This window comes from Papio anubis, chromosome 3 (genome assembly GCF_008728515.1).
Source record: "Papio anubis isolate 15944 chromosome 3, Panubis1.0, whole genome shotgun sequence".
Lineage (NCBI taxonomy): Eukaryota > Metazoa > Chordata > Mammalia > Primates > Cercopithecidae > Papio > Papio anubis.
This window is the reverse complement of record NC_044978.1, coordinates 90,954,707-90,962,402: the sequence shown is the minus strand read 5'-3', so window position 1 is coordinate 90,962,402 and position 7,696 is coordinate 90,954,707.

The window sequence follows — 7,696 nt, the reverse complement described above, 5'->3', positions numbered from 1 at the left end:
TTATTAGAAAAATGCTGAGCTCCACTGTGTCAGGTTATATACCAGCTCTGGGAACTCAAACAAATTAAGCAAAATGTCTAAAATTACATCATAGATCAATGTAAAAATTATTTGAATCCAATTTTTTGGAAACTAAAGCTCATGTCTTGCAATATCTTTGTCAGCGTAAGTTTATTATTCAACTTGAGAAGAAACAGGAGGTATCTTTTCTGGGCTTTGAAGGATAGGCAGTTTTTTGTTTTTACCCAAGGAGATAAATGGAACTTAAGCAGAGGAATAATCAACAGCATAACACATTTTTCTCAGTTCCCAGTACTATTCTACATACTTTGTATCAATTCTTTTGATCTTCACAGAGCCCTCTATTGCTGGCCCTTTTAATATCTGTTTTATAGATTTCCAAGAAAAATGTGGCCCACGCTTTTTAAATAACTGCCTAGAGTCACAGTTAGTGATGAACCGGGGCTGTGAGTCCACACAGCCTGTCTCTAGAGCCTGCACCTTTAACCACTCCATTAAACTCGGCTCAGCTGAGCAAGGATACAAATGAGGAAAAACACACAATATATTGGGTTAATAGTCAGTAGAGAACACGGCCAACATTCAGGACAGTGGCATTTTATTTGAGGCAAGGATTTCTGAAGAGTTCAAATAATTTACAAACTCATAAATCAAGACTCAGTTTCTCTGTAAGAATAAATATATAATATGGAGATTGCACTCCTATATAGTACATTAATCCACAACTATTGTATGGTTTCTATATTTGTAAATATACTGAAGGGAATATGAGTTTGCTAGGGCTTCCTAGGGCTTCCATGACAAAATACCACAGATTGACTTGGTGGTTTAAACAATAGACATTTATTTTCTCACAATTCTGGAGGCTTAAGAGTTTGAGATCAATATATCAGCACAGCTGGTTTCTTCTGAGACCTCTCTGTTTGGCTTGTAGATCAGTACCTTCTGTTTTCTTACAGGGTCTTCCCTCTATACATGTCTATTTCCTAATTTTCTTACCAGAAATAAGTGAAAGAAAAACTTTATCTGAATGACACAGTGTCCTTGATACCATGTCTATATCTCACTTAAATCTATCTTGGTGCCTCCACAGGTATTTGTCCCACACTTTAGAAAACCGCAGTATCTTATAAGGCTGGCATTTCTGATATTTTTCTTATCAGAAAATTATATGCTTTCTTTAGAGCATAATCACACAATATTTAAAAAGGTTCTCTAGTATTGCTGTTAGGCTGCTAAAATAGTGCCACCGTGTGTCTGCAGTATAAAATACATCTTTCAGTTCATTTTTGAGTCATCTTTGATTTGGGCCGATCCTAATAATTTTAAATTAATTTTCTCATTAAAGACCCTATCTTTAAATACAGTCACATTCTGAGATACTGGGGGTTTGAACATCAACATATGAACATGGAAGTGTTGACACAATTCAGCCTAAAACAAAGGAGTAATAAAAACAATCTATAAATAACTATCACCTCTAAATTCTTTTTCAAAGTTAATGATATTGTGGAGCATTTTTAGCACTAACAATACCATTAATAAATGATTAAAGTAGTATCACATTAGCCATTTAAAGCACTTGCACAATTTTAGCACATAATCACACAATATTAACAAAGGTTCTCTAGTATTGCTGTTAGGCTGCTAAAATGGTGCCACCGTGTGTCTGCAGTATAAAATACATCTTTCAGTTCATTTTTGAGGCCCATTTTTAAATTATTCTGAGTTTTTTAGACTTTTATATTTTTTCAAATTTTGAACATAAAAATTGGATCTTTACCAATATTTTCATATCACACAATAGAAAGTGTATGGGGTAGAGGAGGAATCACAGAAAGAAGAGTTTGTATCACTTTGTGAAGGGCTTTGAATGGGGACTTACTAGTTAGTATTTCACCATTAATCTATGCAGAAACCATTGTAAGGAAGGAAATAACAGTTTTTTGCTCTAGGGGGCTTTCTCTAACAATGGTGTATAAAATGGATTGAAAAGAAGTCAAGTAAGGTCATGAGAATCAAAAGGAAAAGAGAGTATTTTATTTTAATAATCTAGGTAAGATACAGTACAGTCCTGGGTGAATCAGTGGCAGAAAATGAAGAGATGATTAGTAGGCATTTTGGAGACAAAATTAACAAGATTAATTTGATGTAGAGAGAGGGATAAGTCCAGGATAACTCCAAATTTCATCTTAAGAATGCAACCTTGAGCTGTTAGAAACTATATTAGTGTTTGTTCAAGTCTTTTGATATGTGTGTAGGGGTAGGAGAGGGGAGGATGTGGATGAAATCAGTTGTGCTGAGAGTCTGTAGTTTTTATAGGCCAAAGTGGAGGCTTTGCCAGTAAAAGGGATCAAGGAACCTGGCTATAGTTTAGTCAGGAAGAGTATTTTATCAATCTTCCTATTTCTCTTATATACTTAATTTTTTTTTAAATTAACCGACCTTTTATATGTAAATGAATTTTAAAATAGAAAACTGTATATGATTAATATAAATCGAAACAGCATAATGACCCGTTAAAAACTAACAGTATCAACATAATGAATAAAAAATGTGATTCATTTAGACTTTGATTTCTTTTGATTTAAAAGGGAGATTAGTCAGCATTAGGGAAGAATTTTAAAAATTAGCACCAAAATAAGGTGTTGGCTGGAACAAACAGATGCTTTTGGCATCTTTGAGCTTTCCCAAACTGAAACTTAAAGAGACTGGGGTCGTCATCTGTTTTTCTGGAGAACATTGACTAATACAGATGCTTAGAGGTAATTTTTGAAAAATGTAAGAACAAATGGATATAGGCTATTCTGTTTCCTCAAGGCATGTTTCACAAAAGGGTACCCTCAAGTGTATTGAGTTATTCTCTCTTCTTTTCTCAACAACTTTATTTCCTACCCTCTGGCTTCAAAAAGTTATCTAGTACCACAGTTTTTTAAAAAAAATTGTTTACAGATAGTTTTCAGAACTCTAGACCTGAATCATTTTCCCTAAACTCCACTTATAACTACCTATGAGATATTGAATATTAAAAACCTTCTAACAGCAATGTTATTCTCCAATCTATCTGAGCTAGAAATATTGGATACAATGGCTTCTCACATTATTTTTCAAGGTGCTTCACACACTGTCTGACATGCTAGGTATATATACTGGCTGTACACACACACACACATATAAAATGTATATGTATATATTTATAGCCATGCATGGCATGCACTTGCATATGGAGACAGAGAAAGAGATCATATTTAAAATTTTAAATAGTTGACTCACACGATTGTGGAAGCTAGCAAGTAAGAAATTTGTAGACCAGGATGGCAGCCTAGAAATTCAGATAAGAGTTGATATTGCTCTCTTGAGTCCAAAATCTGCGGGAAATTCAAAATCTGCAGGAAAACTCAGGCAGGATTCCTTCTTCAGTTTATCTTTTACCTCTCGTATTTCACTGTAAACAACAAGGAGAAACCAGGCTGCACCTTCAATACTTTGTTTAAAATTCTCCTCAGCTAAATATAAAAAGTTCATCATGGATAAGTTCTTTCCACTCTACAGAACACAATTCAACCAAATTCTCTGTCGGCTTTTCTTCAGTTTCCATTAACATGGATCACCTATTCTCCAGTTTCCAATAAAATGATCCTCATTTTTGTCTGATACCCCACCATCTTTAACATTCATATTTCTAGCGACATTGTTTGTGTTGATGTATGATCTAAGATGATAGAAGCTTTCTCTCCAGCTTTCCTCTTTATGAACTCTCCACAGACTCTCCTTTAACATCCGTAGTTTTTACCAACAATCCCTTCAAGGCAATCGAGTTTTTTTCTGCCATTTACCTCAAAACTCAGTCTTTGTGCATTTCTTAAGTTCAAAACAATTTATACTTTTTCAGGTATTTCTTGCTGAAGCAGCCCACTCCCTTTTGCCACCTGTATTAGTTCTCTAGGGCTTCCGGAAACTGAGTGGCTTAAACAACGGAAATCATTATCTTACAGTTCTGGAGGCTAGAAGTTCAATTGGCAAAGTTGATTTTTACTGGGAACCAGGATGGAGAATCTGTTCTATTCCCCCCTACTAGCTTCTGCTTGATTCCTGGCAGTCTATGGCATTTCTTGGCTTGTAGCTGCATCACACCAATCTCTGCCATATGGTGTTCTCCCTGTGTCTCTTAACGTAGTCTTCTGTCTGTGCATGTCTCTCTCTGTGTTCGGAATTTCCCTTTTTATAAAATACCAGCAGTATTAAATGAGGGCCAAACTAATGACCTCATTTTAATATGGTTATCTCTGTAAAGACCCCATTTTCATATAAGGTCACATTCTGAGGTACTGGGCATTAAGACTTCAACATATCTTTCCGGTGGGGACAGAGTTTAACCACAACAACATCTAAGAGCTGACCTCCAGGCAGGCCCAGAGGTAGCCTTCTGTCTAAATCTTGATCCTGCTTAAGAATCTGGATGAACCTCCTCTTTCAGAGCCTCAAAAATGAATCAGACTGAGACTGTTATATCATAATTTATGGTAATTTGTAAAAATTACGTTAAAATTAGCCTTAAGTTCAAAGACTCTTTTAATGATAGTAACTTTTAAAGTATTTATGTTCAAGCAGAAACATTACAAACCCAAATACTCTGAATAGATACTTATGTGGTAGTTCTAAAATGGCCATAGCAGTATTTCTTGTCTGAATACTTTCCCCAGAAACTCCATTGTTTTAGTTTTCTATTGCTATGGAACTAATTACCACAAATGTAGCACCTCAAGCGATACAGATTCATTAGTTCACAGTTATATAGGGCATAAGTACAGCATGGTTCAGCTTAGTATTTCACAAGGCTGAAATCCGGGATCTAGTCAGCCCGGACTTTTACGTGGAACCTCTAGGGTAATATCTACTTCTGAGTTCATTCAGGCTGCTGGCAGAATTCAATTCCATGTAGCACTGAGATACACATTTCCTAGTTGGCTGTCATCAGGGGGCAGCTCTCATCTCCTAGCGGCTACTCACATTCTTTGGCATGTGGCTCTCTCCGTCTTAAAGCTAGCCATGGTACATCAAATCCCCACTGAGCTTCCAATATCTCACTTCTTCTTCTGCCGCCAGCCACCAGCCAGAGAAAATTTTCTGTTTTAAAAAGATTCATGTGATTAGATTAAGGCAGTCAGATCATCTCCCTATTTTAAAGTCAACTAACAAGTGACCTTAATTATATGCCTTTTGCTAAGGTGACACCCAGCAACAACCACCAGACATATGGACTCAGCAAGCCTTCGCATGATTCCAGCATTTAGTTTCTGAGCTAACACAGATTTTGCCAAGGAGAGCAGGGAAGAGCTTTCCCCATCAGCACAGCCCAAATTGCAGATTTCTGAAAAAGATAAATGTCTCCTTGCTTAAATTCAGTAAATTTTGATGTGTGTTGTGTGTGTGTGTGTGTGTGTGTGTGTAGCAATGGCTATCTGTAACAACTTACGTACATATATTTATTTTATTCTGAGAAATCTGCATTCATTGATAAGTATATTAGCCCATTTTCATACTGCTATAAAGAACTACTGAGATTGGGTAATTTATAAAGGAAAGAAATTTAATTGACTCACAGTTCAGCATGGCTGGGAAGACATCAGATAACTTACAGTCATGGAAGAAGGCAAAGGGAAAAGCAAAGCACCTTCTTCACAAGGCGTCAGGAAGGAGAAGTACTGAGTGAAAGAGTGACAGGGGACGAGCCCCTTATAAAACCGTAAGATCTCGTGAGAACTCACTCACTATCACGAGAATGGCACAGGGCAAACCGCCTCCATGATTCAGTCACTTCCACCTGGTCTCTCTCTTTACACATGGGGATTATGAGAATTACACCTCAAGATGAGATTTGACTGGGGACACAGAGCCAAACCATATCATTTATTAATCACTCAACAAATATTAGCTGGATGTTTACTACATGTCAGACACTGTATTAAGCAATGGGCATGCGAAAATGAAATAAGTGTGGTTGTAGTACTGATAAAATTTACGATAAATTTAAAAAGCCATTTTATAAAAGATAATAATGTTACAATGTTATAATTACTTTGATATAATTTTCAATAAAATATTATAAAGGAATGGAGAAGAGGCCTCTTCTACAGCCAGAGAGTGGTGGTATCAGGAAAGTCTTTCCATGGCAGGTGACAATAATACTTAGTTATACACATTAATAATGAACTTGCTGTGTGTCAGGTACTCTTCTATACACTTTGTAAATATCTCAATCTTCAAAGCAACCTTATAAATAGGTATTATTGCCCCTGTTTTACAGATAGGGCAGTTGAGCTTGGGCCAGTTGAATAACTTGACTGAGTTCATACAGCTCATATGTAGTGAGGGGGCATTCAAACACCACTCTGGCAGATTTGAAAACTATTCCCTTGACCACAGAGTTATGCCCCTAACTTGGGGGCTAAAGGATAAGTCAAATTCAACCAGGCTGAGATGAAAGTGAGGTGTGAGTTCCAGATGGAAGATCCTATGTGAACAGAGGCATGATATATGCCTCTATATGTTGCAGGAATTTAGAGTTTGGCAAGAGGTGAAGTTGAAAAAGAAATTAGGAACCAGACCAGGGAAGGAGGAGCTTGGATTTTATGTTGCTGGTAATTGTAGCCCCTGCAAGGTTAGAAAGATTTTACACAGGGGAGTAGCGTGGCAATTTTGTGTCTCATTTAGGTCATTTTGACAGCTGCGTGGAAGCAGGGAATAAATTAGTTTCAAGATATAAATGATGTCAACCTACATGGGGACAATGATACTGTGTCTGGAGAAGAAATGTGTTTGACTGGATGGTAAATTTATCCTGCCTTAATATAGAATATGAAAGAAGCAATTGCCTATTACAAATCCAGAGTAAAGAAAATTTTTGCATTTCACACTTGAAATGTATCAACTGATTGCTGGTTTCCATTATGCCTCCATTATCATCTATTGGTTAAAAAATTAAGCATGGCAGGGAGAGGGAATATTTTGTTTAGTTTTGCACTGTAGAGACTTGTGTCATTCTTGTCAGATGAAGACCAATTCAACTACTTTCTAAGCTTGTTGTTATATTATTCTAAAACAAAAATCTCAAAAGCAAAGTTTATTGTTCTCCAAGTCTTCAGTGAATCTTATTGATTCAGGAAGTTAGTAATAACTGAAAATGACTTGTCTCTGGCATCCTTCCTTTTGCTCTTTAGGGTGTACAGAAACTTGTTTGATGCCTTAGCTTAAAGTCTTTGCTACTCATGCACCAAAGTATATACACAGAAAAGGCTTGGCTATTTTTTCACCAGTCCGGTAACTTTCACAAATCCCAAGGCAATCCCCAGGCAATGGTCGTGGCCTTTGTACTGTCCTATATTTGGGAACACACATATTCACACATACATCTTTCAAAGGTATGTCTTCTTCAGAAACCTATGTCGTGGAGCAATGGTATTTTGTTTAGGAGCACATTATTAAGAGTTTTGATAGGTTTCACTATTAAAAATAAAATATAGTATTAATGTGTGATTTTTATCCCCATAAAATACTAGGAAGGATAAGATTAGAAGTGTTTAAATTGGAAAATATCCCAACCCAACATACACAACAGTAGCTAAATAAAAGGCATCAATTAAAGGCACTTTGGAGTTTGGGGAGTTTGGAGCAG